At 33.0% G+C, this 21,761-nt stretch overlaps 1 protein-coding gene across 2 annotated transcripts in view; it reads left to right on the top strand.

Moving 5' to 3' along the window:
• LOC112684070 (mushroom body large-type Kenyon cell-specific protein 1-like) overlaps positions 1–21,761 on the top strand; it is a 43,743-nt gene that overhangs the window by 12,059 nt on the left and 9,923 nt on the right. The window contains exon 1 of one of the 2 annotated variants that reach the window (XM_025555372.1): positions 563–1,100. The exons of the other annotated variant lie outside the window; for it this stretch is intronic. The gene's annotated coding sequence lies outside the window, so the exon portion shown is untranslated. Of the gene's footprint in view, positions 1–562; positions 1,101–21,761 lie in introns of those variants that run through there. 2 annotated transcript variants of the gene reach the window in all.

Below are 21,761 nucleotides of genomic sequence, written 5' to 3'. Positions count from 1 at the left end.
AAAAAATAAAAACCGCGCACGCACACTGGTCAATCCGAGTAGGCAGAGGGTAGGCGCGCGCGATTCGGTCGCGAGAAGGTAACGGTGGCGGTGGCGGTGGTGGTGGTGGTGGTGGTAACGGTGGCGGCGGCAGTGTATAGCAGTATTGTGTCGACGGTGGTGGTAGCGGCGGCGGCTTCGACGTTGATGGTGGTGGTGGTGGTGGTGGTGGCGGCGGCGGCGACGACGACGTTGTCGGCGGCGTCTGCGTTCGGGGTGGGAGGGCAGCGGGGTGTTATAGGAAATGCACCGTGGGCCGGCGGCGGGGCGGGGCGTTAGACAAAAAAGACCGGCGGGCCGGGGGTGCTGCCGATTCCCCACCGCTCCCTGCCCGGCGAGAACGGTTCGGCCGTCTTCGGCGCCGGCCGTGCATCGGACGTCTTCGTGTTTCCCTCCCCCTACCCGTCAACGTTGACGTCCTGGGTGGGGGTGGACGGGTGTGTGTGTGTGTATGTGAGTGTGTACGTGTGTGCGTGAGTGTGTGTGTGTGCGCGCGTCGGGCGCGGCGACGGCGAAATGCAGTTTTTCGACAGCCTAATGCATGTTGCACATTTCGTGTTCTCCAAGGACGACGGCCCGACCAACCTAAATGAGCGGTCCTCCTGCATTCAGATGCACTGTGCTCGGATGCACCAACGGGCGGTCGCAACGACTTCGAAATAAATTTATTACCAATCTGTTTTATAATTTATTTTTATTTTGACTCGGTTCATTTTTCAATTCCGACACCGCTTAAATCGTTTGATTATTTTATTAAATATAAACTATCAATTTTTCTATTTCAATATTTTTTTTTTTTTTATTATTATTATTAATGTAATCATCGTAATTGTTATTCATCCGCAGTGTGAGTTCGTTTGTGCTCGTGATTATTCTAATTCTATAAAAGCGAATTTGGTTTTAATTTTTTTTTTCGTTATTATTTTATTATTAACTCCGTGTTTACGTGATCGTGTTCGTGCAAGTGGAAAACCATTTTTTTTTTAGTCATTGAACTCTACAGTTATCACTTTTCGTACGTCGCCTCACATATACTCGGCGGCCAAAAGCTTTCAGAAACGGTACGTTTACAATATTATTACTACACGCGACCATTTGTTTAACGTCTGGATTTTAGGTCAACCGCTGTTTTGCAGCGTCCAAAGATTAGGTCGAATTTATCAGGCGTTGTTGACATTGCGTCTGACCTCTCTCTTCGTATATTCCTATCTCCCTCGCACACTAAATTCATTATCTACACGTCTCTCTCGCTAGACCTCGTATAAAATTCAATTTTAAGACCACTTAATTGGTTACCGTGATATTAGTATAATTATTTATTTATTTTGGTGTGTGTGTAAGTCGATATATATGTGTGCGTAGATTTTTGATGTGAACATTTTGAGTATAACCACGTAATCACATATACTTACGATTTTTTTTTTTTTTTGTTTTTGTTAAACCTATGCATAGGACACGTCTCGAGAGTGTTGTTTATTTAAAAAGGCTTGTTAAATCTTAAGTGCGATTTCAACCGTATAGTGCTCATTATACGTGTACTATACTCGATAATTTTCATTATACATACATTTAATTGTGTTCACAGTAATATTATCGATGCGGACGAGTATAACTCTAACATTATTAAATAAAACTCACACGTGGTTGAACAAACGGTTGTTTTTCAAAAAAATTTCACGTATATGTGCATTGCTTAGAGAAAAGGTAGGGAAGTCAGTGTGTTAGTGCAATAGCAATTATGCAAATTATCGCCGCCGGACGCGGGCCCCTGTGATTTGCCGGTTATTAGCCAAATTGGATTCTAACGTCACGGAACGTTTTCGCACGGTCCATTATCATTTTGCACGACTGACGATTTTTTTTTTCTTTCATTATTCCATTCGATAAACAGTTGTTGGGCATGTACATACAAGTACAAGTACACATAATCCAACCTTACGTACGTTTTTTTTATCATAAAATATGAGGAACCGGTAATAAACCGCGATCAATCTCTTTATTTTGCATATTATTACCTATTATTTTTTTACTCGTATAAAACTTCTTCGTGTACATGGCGTCATGTGCTCGAAAATAATATACATAAGTATAGCATACGTGATAATTTGGAATTGGAAATGGGCTAACATATAAAACAAAATACTCTCCAAAAAACCTGTTTCACGTTGTGTTTTTTATGAGTAGACGTATACGTATATGCATAATGTAATGATTGCAAACAAGAAATGGACGCATATTCAAGGGGACATTTTCGTTGACACGTTTTTTCCATATTAATATTTTGCAGGTTGCACTTGGGTCATTCGTCACTTATGTTTTTTTTTTTTTTTATTTCGTCCAGCGGTACACAGGCTAATGTACTTTCAAAAATAGTAAACACACATATACAACACAATAACGACAATTTTCGACCACGTTTTTGGTATATTATATACCACCGTATATTAATAGTACACAATTCGTACAACTATAACGTTTTCGTATACGTATATACTCGTATACATTAAAATATAATGTACGTTTTTAGTCGCACTGCACTGCTAAAATATTTCCATCAATAAATTATTGTAGAATATTATTACATTTACATGAATTTTAAATCGTATAATCTTAGTGGTGGTAATATAAAACTGTCGATCGCGTTGATATTATCATCTGTGTCGAATGCAATACTATAATTTACCAATTGCCTCCTTCTTCCAGGAAGTGTATAATATAAATTATCAGCAATGCGAGTTGTACTTTTTATAAATTTTTTTTTTTCGGTTAAGTTGATTGATAATGAATTTAACCCACACCGCGGTTGGGTAGGGAAAAAAAAGGATTGAGAAAATTGACCGATAACATTTGCCGAATAATCTTTCAGTTTCGACGTGACCTAATATATAATTTACTGCTGCAGTCGTGTGTATTCATATAATTAATAATATATATACGCTTACACGCGCGCGCGCTCATTACATTATACCAGTAAACCACATGGTTACGTGAAAATAAACATTTCAGCATTTCAGTTAAAAACAAATTTATGCAAATGTAGTATACAATATGTACATCGACAAAGAAAAAAAACTTTACATTCACGCAAATGCATCCATATCTTTATAGTGGTACTCTACACATATACATACCGACGAATCACGAAGCTCTACACATTTTATATTATAACGACATTGACAGGTTTCCACTTAACACAATAGTATACAATTTAAAAAACGGAACACATTATACGAATTGAATATAATTTTGGTCCATATATACACCAATATATATATATATATATATATATGTGTGTGTGTGTGTGTGTTCAAAAACCTTTATGGAAAATAATAAATAACGCAATTGATTTATTACCGTATAATATAAAGTTATGCACAAATAATAAATGTATTGTAAATTAATGAAAATCCGTTATTATATTTTGCGTGTGTATTAATATTTGTGTAATCGATCTAAAATCCACAATAAAATGTTGCATTTATACATTGAGTAGTGCGCACATATAATGTATAAATCATACATTATATTTTAAACTAGACGTGTCTAAATTTTATAACGTATATACCGCGAACAAATATTAATTTGAAAAATTTTAATATAATACTGAACACAACTACTATAATACAATATATATCATATGTATACACTCGTGTATTAAGTTTGTTTGAGTAGAGTAGATCCTACGATCGTGCCATTTCTATCACTACATAAGTGTTCTAAGAGAGCCATAAATTTAACATAATAAATGTCGCTTCGTAATAACGATTAAAATGTAGTAAATAAATATGTCTGAGTTATGTATATAAATTGAAAGTGAATTCAACATAAACAGTTCAGACGCACAACGCGAGTAGTTTAATTAAACGCGAATCTTTAGCATTATTTAAACCGTGATGACTTTGAGGTTACGTATACACGTATATGCGCAGTGTGTCTATACGTGTGTGTATATTTATAATCGTAAGGTTGAAAAAGAAATCATAATTACGTCTGATTTGCGACAGGAGTGGTAGGGATATAATTAAAGTACCTGTGCAAAAAAGAACTATATAAACATCACTTCAAAGTGATATACTACGTATACGGGACGTATTAAACATATAGAATATATTCAAGTAAATAAAATTGCCATGAAATTGGCCTCTTTCGAGGTGTGATTTGACATTTTGAATAGCGCTTTGTATTGTATCTGCGCCGTTTACTCCGTTACACATACACAGTATATGAGTTTGATTTTTTTTCGTGTTGATATACAATGTAAACGATAGCGGCATATTCGCTTACTCTACGTGAAACGATAGTATAATATAAGCGATATAGAACGCATATATTTATTTTTACACGCCTTACGATGTGTAATATTTAATTTTGATTCGCGAACGGATCGATGAAATGTGGCGCGCGCACCAACATTATGAAGCATTTTTTTAGGGATTTGATTGTATTTTGTAAACGTTTTCGCTTCTTTGCCGGGATGAAAATCACGTTGTTAACACACCCTCGAATATATAGCGAAATTGAATAATATACCGCATAGAACCCTCGCGAGCGCGTCTGCACATATTGGCCGCAAATATAATACGTTTAAACGTGTAGTTTAAGTGACGAAAAAAGAAACCACGCGTATTTACAAAATAAGGATATTATTATATAGTCCGGTCACCGCGGACGCCGTTCGTTTTCCCGGCGGATTTGTGCCAAAGACGTGACTCATTGTTTTAAAATTTGTTCGCGGGCTTTCGGGAATTTGGAGGAAAAAACATTTCGCCAGAAACATTTGCGTACTGCACAAGTAGCTCGAGTTTTTCCATACGATTTCTGAATGTGTGTGTGTGTGTATATATATATATACATTGACATACGCGCGTGTTGCATTGCCATTTTGGTATACGCAAGACACTTGGCCGCGGATATTTGCACTATATGGAGTTCTGAAAACCAGGATTACCAAATTGAATCCTCGCAACTCGTATAGAATGATATATCAATGATTTGTCTTTGTTATTCGAGTACGGTTCGAGTACAAAATATTAAATTTAATCTTAAAAAAAAAAAACATAATGGAATTAATGTTTTTGTAATTTATTTAGCTCAAATGTGAACAATAATATTGTATATATACACATATATGTGCTTCTCATCTGCCGGTTAGGCAACTTCAACCATCGGTTTGACGTGTAAGAAAATTAATTCGCATGTCTATAAAACATATACACTCTATACATGAACGCAACAGCATAACTAAAAATAAATATTTTAATTCGGCCGCTGGATTACTCTTGCGAATTCCTAGAGCTCGGTTTGTGATCCGCTGGTGAAATATTATACATTTAAGCTGTGGCCTACGAAGATTCGCTAGCGCTCTTGGCAAACTTAGAAGTAAATTTTTTTTAACCAATTAAAATTGTAATGTGATGATATTTTTTTTAACCTTTCATTTTTAAGAATAACATTTATATTTATAAGTTATTATTACATTGGAGATTTTAAACTTAGAAAATTTTACTATTCTCGCTTTAAGACTGACGAATTCATAGATAATTGTTTTCAAATTAAATTTCCTATATGAATTGTCTTATGATATTTTCATAATTTCCTCGTAAAATGTACAATTGAACAAAACCTACATATTTCAAAGAGTATAAAGAAAAATTTTCGTTTTGAAAGTGAAATATAAATAAAAAATACAAATTTTGCACTCCTTTGCAATTCGTACCCATGGCGTAGGCACAGTTCACCATGTTCTTGCTTTGCTACGCTTCTGCATCTAAGTTTGGCCAGTTTTTCATAACGCCAACCTCCTAAAAATTAAAAATATCTCATCGTTACGCACCGCAGGAACGCATGATTCAAAGTTTGTGTGATATCATCGAGCACCTGCTGTGGAATAAGACAAGACTTTCTCATCGGTGTTATGAATGTACGGTGAAACCTGCACAAATCAATTTGTTTTTTCGATGTTCGAAACATTTATATAATTTATGTATAAGATATACTAAACAAATATGTATATATATATATATATGAATAGTAACAATAGATAACGTTTTTATCAACTAATGAGTTATAACTTATAACCCCTGCGCGTACATATATTAATATATTATAGGTGTACATAAAATTATTATTGAGTCCGTTTTATAATATATATTATGTAAATATTTTAGGTAGCGATAATATTTTTGCCAAGGAAAAATGCATCAAGCATGTGTATCAGTGTATTGTAGAACAATAATGTATATTATAAATTAATACACGTTAGCGTTACGAGGTCTGTATACAATTTTTTTATAAAAATGTTATTTGAGTTATGTGTATGTTGAATTTCTCATTGGTTTATTCCACGTTATAACTGTGTAAGTCTATCACGTTTCACAAGAAATCCAATCAATTTAATCGAAGCGTTCTAATTGCATTTGAATAGCATTTAAATATTACTCGTTTATCTTACAGAAACAATGTGTACGTATGCTTTTTAATACATACTCAGTCTATTATAATACATTTAGTTTATTTTACCGAAAAAGGTTGTTGGCCTAATATTTTTTTGTAATACTCGACATTTCAAACAAATTTACAGCGCAAATTTAATTGTTTAAAAAAAACCTACTTTCATGTATAACATGATCTTTTCGTTAGAATTGTTTAAAGCTAAATATTCTGCATTTTCTATTGGAGATGTCGGCTCAGTTAAATTTATAGTTTTGCAAACGGATGTTATTTTATTTGGTGTTGATATTATACATAAATATTTTTTTATTTTTTTTTTTATGTCAAACATGCCTTCTCACATTAAAAAAAAAAAATTGTTTTTTCTTTATAGATAATAAATGCCACTTGCTAAAAACGACACATTTGGTGTACGCACGAACGCAATAAACAATAAGCCAAATCATCGCAATTTTTACGAGTTCAACGCCATTTTTTGTTAATTTGATAACGGTGTATTATTATGGGTTATGATATATTATGTTATAATTCTCTGTTGTTGTACAAGACGCATTTACGATTTATCTGTACAATAATAATACATAATGTAGATAGTGAACAACATACGGTCGCGTATCAGAATACTCAGTAAATATTTTATAAGTATTTATAACCGACAGTGTTTTTTTAAAAAAAAAAAAAAAAAATTTTTTTTTATCTCGCACCATCGATGCGCCCGATCGCCGGTTGTGCCGCGAACGTTGTACTAGCAATATGCTAACGTTCACGAACATAACCGTCACAAATATTGGAAATTGATAATACGTTTTCGCGCGAAACACACCGTTGCCACCAGCAGCTGCATTCGTTCGATCGGACAAAAGTTCAACACACTGTTATCGTCCGACGATGTTATTCGCACGGTGAATTTGAACCTTATCGCGTTTAAACGAAGAATGTCCGGTATCGTATACGCACGTATTACGTGTACACATCTATATAATCACGCGCGAGTTACGTTTGTATTCGTTGCAGGGGCGTATTTTCAACTTACTTCTAGGGGAGATGGTGATTCAAATTTTTTCTTTAATTCAGGCTCAAAATTTACAAAACTGTTGGTAATATTTAAATCAGGTGAATCTTTAATGTTTGAGGTTTTTTTTTTTTTTAATCTTATATCGAATCCCATTTAGAATCGATTTTGTGTATTTCTCTTTTAACACCTGTCTGTGTTTTGAAAATTACACTAGTAGGTTATTTGATTTTTCATTACGTATGGACACTAAGTATCGTTATAAAATGATCCACATTAAAAAAAAATTGAAATGTGTATCTTACATAAAATCAATTCCTTAAATACAGATTCAGGGGGGGGGCGATCGCCCCTTCACCCCTTCTCTTAAATACGCCTATGGTTCGTTGTTTGTATTACATGCATATCAACAACGTGTTACGATTTTAACATTCTATACATTTTACATTTGATATCGTGTATTAATGTTTTCATTTCTTTTTTCCCATTTGAAAAATTCCAATCGTACGATGTACCCACGAGCTTTTCAATGGCTAATCGTATAATAATACAAAAGCGTCCGGTTTTTCGGCGTACACACACCGTAACCTAATGAATATGCTTAGAATTTTGTCTTCTCATCAATGTACTCGGTCGTATAATTTTCCAAATATTTGTTATTCCTTTCGGTTTGCTAATAGTTTGCTAGTTAATTCTAATTAAGTCTAATCTATAGTTAATTATATTTCTATACTCTATACCTTATCGATATAATAATCGTGTCCATGTGTCATACATATAGCTTTTAAAATTTTGTTTTTTGCTCTCTACGAACTGGCCCCCGTTGGATTTTAATTTTTAACAGTGAAGGCAAATTGTGTAAAAAATTAAAATTGTCACTATTTCACCTGTACATAAACGGAAACCAATTCGTCTATACCTAATAAAATACCTTTTTTAAATGGGAACCGATTGGGCTATACCTAATAAAATATCTTTTTCAAACGGGAACCGATTCAGTTACTTCCGAACATTGCACGTCGGTCTTTTCATCAGCACGATTTACGATCGTTGAATATTTGTATGCAAACCAATTATTGTCGACATTATCGAACTATCGTTCGAATACATTTAAATCACGAATGTAGTCTGCAGTATATTTGTGAACATTTTTTACATCCGTTTCCGTACACTACGCATCGAAATCGTTTGTAAACAATTGTTGTAATCGTAATTGTTAGTTTCGTATGCATATCAAAAAATAAAACTACTTAAAAATCAACCGTCATTTATATTGTTGTATCTTGGTTCATGTACCTACCTACATAAAACTCGTATTTCGATTAAATTCGTGATATTTTTTGATAAATTCAATTGATTTTTTAAAAGAACGGTTATACGTGCGATTTATATTTTTCTAGTAGGTTAAAACCACTTATTGAAAACCATTATGGCATGCTATCATGAAATGGTTTATGCAGTTTATCACCGAATCCGTTTATTCATCACGTAAATCAATTTCATTAAACTCGTTTAATAACTTGCAAAATTAGATTCCATTCAATGATTTTAATTTTGTATGCCATTGTGGTGTATATTTTATATATAGAACATACTTTGTACGCTTAAAGTATATTTTAAACGTACTAACATGGATCCAGTGACATACTTGGTTGGGTTAGATATTCATGGTTTAGTTGCAAGCATCCTTACAACATATCAGCGTATTTGAAAACTATTTTTTACTCATTATTCAATTTATTTTACTTATTTATTCACGTTATTATATGTTTTGATATATTACATTGTTAAATTGAAGATTCAATAAAAGAACACATACATACTGTCACATAATCTATTTGATACATTTTGATGATCTTTTTATTATGTTTTCTTAACAAATCATAATACATCGTAGTTAATTGTTATTTGCTATTCAAATCTTTTAAATCACGATTAAGTATAAATTTTGCTAATTTTAACACTAAGTACCAACTAATTTCGACATAGTTCCTATGTCATAATCATAAACACATTTTTAACAGCGTAAAACTTGATTTTTAAGCATACGCGTTTTCCGACTACGCAAATTGTAACCAACTGCGATTCAAATATTGTTTGATGTGGTGTTTATATTTATTATTTTTATCAACCACCCTACCCTCTTCTTTTCACGAGGTAAATCTCTAGAATGCCAGGTAAATTCATCTTAAACCTGCGAGTTTATGTTCAAGGAATAAAAGTAAATACAAAAATGTACATTCAAAGTGTTTCCACTGAAATACGTACATTTAGTTCCGTAGCTCCAGCTGCAAGCCAAATATATATATATATTTATTTATTTATTATTTACGAGCATAAAATATTATAAAATTAATTTTATATTCATAAATTAAAAAACTATTTACAAAAACAAAAACAATTTATACAACGTCTATAATAACGTTTATACCTAATTACTGTGAAATTCAGTTACTCAGTGAATTTATTACATGAATTTTTAAAAGATAAAATTTATATCACTATTTAATCAGACAGAATTTATAAATTGAGTTTCATACCACAGCGATAAATTATATATAAATTATATGAATCACTTTGATTGTTTCAGAACATCAAAATATGTATATATTGATATTGATATCAATTTTTTTTTTTTTTTTTTATAAACTTGTGCAACGTTTAAATATTATATAAGCAAGTATATTAATACAACATTTAAATCGTTTCTAAATAATTTTAATTTATAATGTATTTACTCTTTGCATGACTGATAATATGTTAAAATCTATAAATATTATGCACGTATATTTAGCGCGAGTATTAAAGACTGGCCTCTTTACGCTGTCGTTTTGTGAAACGAAATCTAAACGGCGGACAGTATTTAAAGTAGTTGTAGCCGTTATACACCATATACAGGTAGTGTAGCTGATATATAATAATACTGGATTTCTATTGAGGAAAAAATGTATAGGTTATACAACGAATCTATTAAAAATAATACGAAACACTTGAGACAATAGATTATAGTTTTAAACAAAATGTTGAGTGATCCACGGACATATAGCCATAATATAGTAGCGGTTAATGTTAAAGCAAAACATTGTGATGCGTGTTTTGTTTTGTCTGCACAACGCAGGCCAATCTTGAGTTGATGCGGTAGCCGACGTGAACAGAAAACGCCTTTATATTTTTATGCTAATGAAAAACATTCCTCTGTAATGTGTGGTGGTACGTTAAACGTTAACATTGACAATACTAATTCCACGGTTAAATTTAGGAAAATGCATGATATCGCAGTTTTATCAAAACCCAACTATACAATAAAACGTCACCTTGACGTCGGGTTCATGTTTTTTACGTCCCATAATATTGCATCCGCCGTTACATTTTCGTTCGTATACACCACATGTTCTAATAATAATAATAATAATAATACTGATATTATTATACCTGCGCTACTGTTTCCAAATTATTTTTTGCCGCCGCATTCATTCAGTAACCGAAACCGATTTAGATAACAGGTCTGTAATAAATAAATTATCTCGAAATTTACAAACAATTACGTAGATACGTGGTACGAGCAATGCGTTATAACAACATGACTGAGCGACTGCTTCGAGTGATATCACTGGTATCGGACGACAATAAGTAGTACAAATCGATCAGATAATGTCGGTGTAAAATAATAATAAGTATTATGAATAAAAATAACGATTACCGGCATGTACGACGTGTCTGCGCTATACGACGGTCTTATTGTATTACGATTTTTTTTTTCACTTTATCGCCGTCAACATTTCACATCAGGTATAAAAATATTATATCGAGTTTCAAGCGAAATGACGTCATACGCACGCGTAGGATAATGCCGGAATTTTTCGTGAGGCCATATAGTATTATTATTGCAACGCACCGTAATCCTACCTAATAAAATAATTTTCATAATAACATCCACTAACAGCAACGGCCGCGACGGAATAGCGAAAAATAAAATGTCTCTAGGATTATTGTTATTGTTTTCCATACGTGCGACGAGCATTGCTCCGAAATCGAAACGCAACGACCGTTCTCTGTTCTGCTGAACATCGTATTACAGTGTTATCACGCACCGCGTACTTGGCGAGTTACCGCCTAAGCATAGTAAGTACAAATGCAATTTTCACGTGTATTTACGTCTAATCGTATACTAACATTATCGACTGCAGTCTAGACCGTGCGCGGCCAAAACACGTTGTTTATTATAATCAGGGCTGGGATTCTATAGCTGCTGTAGCGTATCGTTCACCAACTATTGTCGAACACCGATAAATAACAGCCGAAAAAGCTACGTAACAAACGTAAAATCTTAAAATTCTTCACCGCACGTTTCGAATATTTCTAAATTTTTAGTTCCAATATGCTATTTCTCGAGTTTTGGTACTTTTTTTTGAACTCGTTCAATTGTATTGACTTTAGGTCGTTCGGAAGTACCATGATTTCAATAAAAACCGTGTTGAAAAAACAGTTTCGTGATTATTGTGAAAAAATCTTCGTATTTATATTATCAAATGTATTAATTAAAAAAAAAATAAAATAAAATAAATTTTAATTTCTTGAACTGTTAACGAAATTAAAAATTTCTTTTTCTGTTAAAATTCGGAATTCCAATTCTTCTTTCGTGTTCTTAGAATATATTATTACAGCACATGTTTCTGTACAGACCTTTAGACTATACCACAAGCACGCGTGTATGCATACATACCATGATATGTGTACGGATACATTACCTTTCTTGTTGAAGAATGTATGCGCGCGCGCGTGTGTGTGTGTTTTTAGTTAGGTAAAATACATTTGAAAATGTGGTCCATATGTTATATTATTACTAATAACTGTGAGAGCATTAATTATGGTATATTCGTACGTATCAAACGGGCGTGTAGACTAGGTTAAGCTTCGGTGTACTGATAAGAACATTTTTGTTTTTTAACAAACACAAATTAAATTTATCGCTAAAACGATATTTCATTTGCGCTGTGTAAATTGATCAAAATAATATACAACGCGCGCGTGAAGGTTATTGCAATTGAAACGCAGCCGATAACGATCTCTGCGTATACTGTAACGTGTTCGCATGTAGATTTTCGGATTTATAATAATACGTTATTATTGTAACGGTTCAAAGGTCAATGCTTATATTTTCGACAACGGCATAACGTTGAAATATTGGAACTAATTAAAACACGATACGCTAGTAGTGTACACGTAATATTATATTACATGGGTACAGAACACATTAATGCTCTGCATGGTCCGGTCTTAATCAGTCCGGTCTAGTACAGTCCTAACATACAAAAGTTATTGAATTGTCAGTTTGATTCGTTTCAATATTTTTTAAGAATAGTTCGATCCAGTCCTCAAATCAAATGCATTATTTTCAGTCCAGTTTGGTTTCAAAAAAAAAAAGAAAAAAAAATGAAAATCAGTGCGGTCCCAATCATGGAACTTAAAATCTAAATACAAATATTGTTATGTAAACAAATAAAAATAAAAATAAACCTACAAATTTAGGTATATATTTATTTATAAGATCTGGTCCGGTCCGACTTCGGTCCCCTGGTAAAATTTGAAGTCCGGTTTGATCTTTAAAATAACGGATCGTGCAGATAACTAGTACACATGTGTTACTTACATATATTTGACTATTTAAGCGAATATCAAACTTTGAAATACGTGCTGTGTACCACATAGTGTGATACACACTGTTCTCATACGGTCCGTTCGATAAAATACTCGAAAACACCAATCGAATGTTAGGTATCTACTTCGTACCTACACGTATACATGTTGGAAACGCAAACGACAAACGTTCGGTTTATAACATTTGTATTCCTACTTCTTAGTCTGAACGTGAATAACTCCGCAATTAAAAATCAAACATTTCAACACGATTCGAAATACTTATTCATGTGTACATTTAAACGTTTCTTGTGACAGAGAATATTATTTTTGAGCATATTTTACATATTATTCTATAATCCTTTCTCGAACGGTGTTTATTCAACTCGATATAAGGTTTCGTTGTGACCCCCGTTAAGTATACAGATAGATAGTAGGTGGCACATGATAGAAGTACTGCGAACTTTACGTGTACACTTAAAACGTTATCGATATAAACAGTCGAGTATTTAGTTTATTTCGTTATTTATTTGTTGTTGCTAATAAACTGATATTTGCATATTTGTTTTACGCCGTTTACATCGCCATAGCATCAATTATAATTAAACTTATTAACACTAACGATGTTATTGAATTATTAAATTAACAAAAATAGTGTGCCTAAAATACGACATATAAATAAAAGCAACAAGAATTTTACTATAATTATTTACATAAATACAATATAATATATAAAAATTTTGAAATATAGTTAAATTTTAGTATTATTTAAAACGTACCTTCTTGTATTAGGATTTAAATGTTTCGTTTATGTAACAGGCTTAATGTAATTGATTTTATTTTAGTTTTTTTTTTTTAAGCTTGTATCACATGGCTATAAATATTTTAAATTATATAAATACAAAAGAAGCTTTAAAGATCTTTTCATTTTAGAGTGCTTTTGTGTACAAGTTTAGCATTGATTTGAGTAGGATGTACTGAAAATATGATAATTTTACGGTTCGATTGAATAACATAAGAATAATATATATTAAACCAACCAATAAAGAATAAAAAAGCATTTATTGTAGCAGATAAGCTTTACTATAATCAGAAATTAAGCTTTCAGTATTTATTTTTAATCGAACATTTTTTGTTACGTACACTTACTACATCGTCGTTTAATTAAACGCCTCAATATTTAAATAAGTATATATTATGGACTTGGATAACACAAATAATAAAGCTGAATTACATGTGCGATAAGCATTATGTATCAACGATAATTAGGCACAACATTAGGCCTATTATTAGTATTATAAGCATAAATTATCACGAATATAATGTATTTTCAAATAAGTTTTAATCAAAATACTGATTGTTATTTTAAGAAATGTGTTTTAGAGGCAATTCGATTTCGACATGATTTAATTAATTTTATATAGTTTTGTACTGTATACAGTACATGCATTTATATGTTAATTAAACCCCGTGTAATACACGTGCATAATTGTGTAGAGTACACAAAAACTATTTTCTATTCAAATGCATTTTATGCACATAGTTATACTTATATATATATATATATATATTTATTTATATAAATATACATATTGACATTGTTCTATACTATCGAAACACTAATTATTAATTAAAATTAATGTGCACGGTTATTACTCTTTCTCGCGCGCACACACACGCACACATGCGCACACAAAATAAATATTATTTAAAAATATACATACACATGTGTACATCGCAAACGGTAAGCTTTCGAATTCGTCGTGAAAGAACCATTTTGTGTCTACTGCACTCTGAAACGCGTACACAATGACTACGCGATAAAAACTCGTACATAAATCCACCGTTTAATTTTCTTCGCCCATACGTACCTACGTTTCGCGTATCTTATGCATTCACCTCATCAGAATTGTAAACATTGTATTCTCAGGACACATAGTGCGCTGCAACTAAAGTCCTACTATTCTACGCCTATGCTAGTGCACATTCCACGTACCTACACACGTGTATGAGCGTTCTGTGCAAATGGTGTATGTACCCCACACGAGACGCAGCTATTCATGTCCCGCTCTTAGACTATACACCTCTTGATAAGCAATTTCGCCTTCTCCCGCGCGTACGTCAACTGGCGCATAATACACATCCGCACACAAGTATATAGAATGTTTTTTTTTCACAATTAACTACGTGACTAAAACTGCTTTTTCTCTCCCCTTCGCGTTCTCGGCACGATACCACCCCTCAGCACAAGCCATTGCAGCGAATACACGCTCATCCCGCGGTGTATGCATGGACGCGTATATCGTCAACCGTCGTCTGCGATTATTGAAACGTTTTGGCCACACGATCGCGCGGAACGGTCCGATTTTACCGCACTCGTACACGTTTTAACCCTAGACGGACACCGTTGCAGTGTGCCAATCTTGTCACCTCCATTGTTCGTTCGTAATACGACAACGCGATAAGTACGTAAAACAATGTACACGAAATAGTGGCATAAGAAGACTCGCTAGCGCCCCTGACTAACTTAGAAGTAAACGCTTTTTAACCAATTATAATTTGATGTTAAGATATTTTTTTTAAGGATACAATCTATATTTATAAGTTATTAATACAGTGTTAATTTTAAACATTGAAAACTTGCCTTTCTCGCTTAATGATTACCAAATTCATCGGTAATTTCTTCATATGAAATTTATTATTTAAATTCCCTTGTGCTATTTTCATAATTTCATCATTAAATTCACACGCAGTACAAATAGAAAACATTTACGTATTTCAAAAAGTATAATAAAAAAATTTCGATTTGATTGTAGGATAAAAATACAACTTTTGTACAATTTTGCGCCCTTTTGCTATTCACGCTCCTGGCGTAGGCAAAATTCGCCATGTCCTTGCCACGCCACTGACACAAAACAAACACCTCGGTACGTACACGCAAAGATTTGTTGTGTAAGGCTTCGACATGTTAAATGCGATGACAGTTTTTCATATTGTTTCGAGTATAACTCTAAAATCAAAAACCGATGACTAACCGATATAAAAGATATTATATATATATATATATACGTGTACACGAACAATGTTATGCGTCACGAGCTCTTATATCTGGAGCATTATGGTGAATTCGCAATTTTCCACCCCGTCCAAAAATATTGTTAAACACCGGTCAGGTCAGGTTAGAAGAAACCGTCCCCCACTCGTGTTTATACGTTTATATACACTTTACATAGTTTACGTAGAATATACATACATAAAAATCGGTGCACACTAACGGGGCGCTAATAAAGACGTTCCACCACATGATTACGTTGCTTGTATCCTGGGACGTATTTAGGAGGGAGGGCGAGTGGGTACCGTTATCCCGGGTGGCACATTATTTTGGTTTCAAAGAGTGGCAACATTTTTTTGTAACCATCATCTATTTTTGTCAATCGAAAAATTTTAATATTTGATTTTGCACAGTGACCACATGGCGATTTTTATTTTCATAATAATATTATCAAAATTTGATCGCGTAAAATTTGTAGATAATAAATTTTACCTTTCTTGAAAATCGTATACGTATACGTGTAAGGGTAGCAATAAAATGTAGCTGCGGCGTCAAAACTCTAAATACGTCTCTGCTCGTACTTTGTATTAATGTTCCGGTTTGACATTTTTAGTATATAGGTAATAAATTATTTACTGCTGTCCAGAATAGTAAAAAAAAAAAAAATACTCGATTTGCAGATCTTTTGAAACTGAGAAAATAACAATCGCGTCAAATTAACTATCCTGTATAAGCAGACACGTAAAACTAAATATATACATATACGAAAACATTACTGAAAATTGATTAAATCATTTATTACCAAACACATGTTGCAATTTACGAAAAATTTCGGCCGATTTTTCGCCAGATTTCACTAGAAACTTAATGACGATTCGTTGCTCGTCTTTCACGTCACACATTTTTCTACGTCACGACACTACACTACTAAATTTGAAAAATCGCAGAGCACAAAATATTACACCGATCACAATCATACTTGGGAGAGTTGTGTATAATCTTGTGAACTTTACATCAACAAATTTTCAAGATGTCAGTTTCACCACTATAGGAGCTAGAAATAAATTTTCGTTATTTAATTGCCACACCTCGTATATATGTATTTAATTATATAAATATGTGCATGTATTTTTATGGTAAAATATGTATATAATTTAAGTTTTCAAAACATTGTCCACTAATTGTTTTGTAGGTATTATAGTTTATTTATATATCTATTCAGTCTAATCCTGAACATTTTGTATATTAAGTGTCAGTATTTATCTACTATACGATATTCAAACGATCATGTTCGCAATAATAGACAGATTTTTTCTTATGAAATTGATTAAAACCGTTTCTTGGTATACATGTAATCGCGTTTAACTTCATGTACAATTAGTAATTTTGCCTAAGTGGAATCTGACAAAATTCAAAAGTTACATGATCTATAACACTTACATAACATAATTTGTACATTTACAATATTCATTTAAAGTAATTAATCTGCAACTTTGCGGGTACATGGAATTATATACATATATGTATGCCTTTATAATTAATCCGTTGATCGATACATCTTTTGAATATTATTCAACTTTGCTTAACTTCTTCTACTCCTGGCAAACCGCAATTATAGACTTATATACATAACGATTTACAATCAAAATATTTTTTATAACAATGATCCAAAAGCGTTTCTCAAGTTTGAAAAAGTTCCCTTCAATTACGCGCGTTCACTGTATACTATACATTAAAAACCCTGTGATTATCAGTTCATTTTTATTTGTTTATAGTACTAATCCGAAACGTAGCATAGTATTATACAACAAAATCCACATAACACAAATAAGCGCTAAATTATTTGTGATATCGTTTGAATTAAAATGTTTAGGATTTGGAACCCTGAACAATATTTTCAGTTACAAATTACATAGCGAATAATCCTTTTGGCTATGTATGATCGGGTTTACAACTAACTAAAATCAGAATCATCTATAGAATAGCGAATTTATTTATAAAAAAAAAAATGTTGATCTTTATTTTCTAGAATGTTTTAAAAATAATAATTCATTTTAAAAACTGTAAATTCATTTTAAAAACTGTATGAAAATTTAAAACTCTTTGAATTATAATTAAATTTATACGTACGTATGGTATTTAAATGTATCGATTTTAATCGGTTTGAATTATTCGCAATTTTATACAGCCAACGCTGAAAGATTTATATAAATATTTTGAATCGTTTGCCAAATTGTAGGATTTGTAGGATTAAATTAACTCAGCAAGAATTAATTATTCGTTTCGTGCAAACACAATACAACTTATGTGTAATATATATACATATCAAATACGTATTTTTGCAAACAATGTAACAATATAGTGAACGTGTTGGTTGAGGTGCAATGGACTTAAATAATCCAATAACAATCATTTCAATTGCGAACTAGAACATGATTAAAAGTATTTTGCAACACGAACTTATATACATGTATAATATTTTTTATACCAAATCGCCATCTTGTGCATTTATATTATTTAATATATATTGCGTTTCTGTATTTGTAGACGACGAGTTCCACGGCAAGCCGCCCTCGGCCGAAGGTCTCAAACAAAATGATTTAAAAACTAGATAAACTTACAACACACACACACACACATTTATGTATATATTGTATTATATCATATTTGTATGCCTACATTAATTTCCCCGGTCTGTTTTAGGTGTTTATTTTGCTCGAGTGATTGTGAGCGAGTACTTATTTACACGATCTTACGTTAATCCTTGACTGTATATGCATATAGAATAATAAGTGAATAGACAGACGCACACAGAAACGTTGGAAACCAGTTTCTTGATCATACGAACTTTTCAATAACACCTATAACTACAAACACATAATTTTCATTCGTTTTCGCGTTGACAAATGTACGAAGTGGTATCGGTCCTTGGAGATGTATATATTTATATATTCAATAGGTGTACATAATCAATTATAAAAAATAAAAATAAAAAAATCATACATATGCATTCATGTCGTGGTCCCTTAGGGTCATTACCGACTGCCATATTTTTTATGATCGAATTATATAAATAATATAATAACAGTATTACGTAAAACGTTAAAGTCATATGTTCTGCTGTCCCGTAACGTCTTTAAAATTGGATGCGGTTTCGGTATTTCATTCTTCCGGATTCCGAATAAACGTAAAAACGTTCCAGAGAAAAAAGAATTTGAAAAGGTCGATGGAAAATAAATCGCGTTCGGTAAAAATTCATGAGAAATCCTGTCAGCGAGCCGTAGGTAGGGTATATTTGTTTCTTCGTCCAATTCGCTTTGGGGTCACGTAAAGTTTGCAGCATTGTAGGGACACAACTTTTGTTTCTCTCTCACTGTCTCTCTCTCTAAATCACCGTCGAAACAGGTAGGTACACACAGTATATACGTACTCGTTTACGTGTTACCGTATGTACCATGTGCCCGTATGTACATAGGCTTCAAATCGGCTTTGACCAATCGATGGTGAACCGGTCTGCGTTAAACGACAAACGCACCGCCTCGTTTTCAAAATGGTCGTCGTCATGGTCCCGGTTTTCATGCGTAGATATATACATATTCATACGGTATAGGCCTTCGTTCCTTCTACCGCCGCCTTCCGCGACAAGTTCTGATTTATTTATTTATTTCTATTTTTTTTTTTTTTTTTTTTTTTAATTGAATATTGATCGTAAACGGAACGTCGTCCATTATTTTTTTTTTTATTTTTTTCCTTTAAGGTTTTTTTTTCGCCTTTTTTACCCGACACGCGTGTTCCGAGGCAGGTTTATGCGATCAGGTATGTATACGTGTACACATTGCTGTGACCAAACCGTACGCGTTCGTGTACACAAATATTTACCTTTCTACCTAGGTTGTGTGTGTGTGTGTGTGTGTGTGTGCGTAAATAAAGGTACGCCGTCATGATTTGTCGAAGACAACGGGCAGGGGAGAGTCGACCGACATTCGACCGTCACGACCGTCACGTGACACGCCTATTCTCGTCCTCCCACCCCCGATTGACATACCTGCGTGCCTATCGGTAAAATATTAAACGCGTACGTACTTGTGTGAAAACGCGACGGTCCGAAGGCAAACCACGGTTACCTGCCTACACGTCCATCCGCAGATGTATACGCGCGTGTACGAGTAGGCACGTTGAATTATTGCACCGAACGGGTCCGACGCGATTGTCGACGGAAACATGTCCATAAACGTATTCTTCCCGATTGAATTTTCGTCGTGCACATTTACTGTACGGGACGTACTTGAAACGTTCGGATGAGTCATTTTCACGAGTTTCCGTCGACGGATTCAATCGCAAACACACCAGTTACCGCCATTTTGATGGAATACCATACGTGAGCCACAAGATCCGTCGTGAACACGTCGTATGTAAAGATTTTCCTGACGACGTGATCGCGGCCTAATAAAGCGTATAATAAAATTACTCGGATCGACGTTGCTCTGTTATAACCGTCAGCCGCAAAATCCAAATAAATGCCGTACGAGCATTATAACTATTGGTTAATGCCACATACTACTAAGGACGAATATTTTTTCACGTTTTCACTTCAATAACCCAACTCTGCAGTATAAACAATACACGCCGTCGGCACTCCGTCGTTCTTATCGTCAGTCGAACGCAGCCCAAAGTTGTACGCAGTGTTAACAAACAAGAGACTCGACAATCAGCGATCGGACTGCACGTATACAAGGAGCAATGCATTATGACACGATTAAATATATTAAATATTTTTACACGACGAGTAATATTTGAGGAATGAAGAATTTCCTCTTTCGTCTTGTATATCATAAAAAACTATTGGAGTAATAAATTATATTACATGTTGTGTCAATGTATATAAATACCTATCAACTATAAGTAATAATAATAATACTCTATACAATTCTACACACATGTCCACCACAGACATAAAACAGTATACAACCGGTATTACTCAGAAATACTTTCCGCATAAAAAATAATTTAAATAACGTGTAGTCAGTAATTATATACGTTTCTTTCACGATCTGACAATTACAGGATCGTGAAAGAAAATCGGCTTTAAGAGAAAAACTCTACATAACATAATGAAGGTATATACTTCGGTAAATTTGAAGATGGTAAACATTGGTTTTATTTTTTAATAGTTATACCTGTATAATGTATATATTAATCGTTTGGTTTTAAAAAATACCTTACTGCATATTTTGCGTATTTTTTGTTTACTTGTTTATAACTATGTACAAATTTATTTATTTTCGACACAGCATCTATATCACTTAATCTTGTTCTTACAGGAAAATATTAAACAAAACGCATTTCATTTTTTCGCACATTTATACTGAAATTTATGTCAACAAATTATATCTCTTTTTATCAATGATATTAATAGTAATAGTTTGTGGATTTTTCTTTTCAAAATGATTATACAGAATGATAAAACATAGGGAAATAATCTACGTGACAAAACAGTAAAACTATAAATATTCTATAATTATATTCATATATTTATTTATTTATTTATTTATTTATTTATAATTGAATAGT

Source organism: Sipha flava, unplaced genomic scaffold (genome assembly GCF_003268045.1).
Source record: "Sipha flava isolate LNK unplaced genomic scaffold, YSA_version1 240_pilon_pilon, whole genome shotgun sequence".
Classification (NCBI taxonomy): Eukaryota; Metazoa; Arthropoda; class Insecta; order Hemiptera; family Aphididae; genus Sipha; species Sipha flava.
This window is presented reverse-complemented; position numbering and strand designations above follow the sequence as displayed.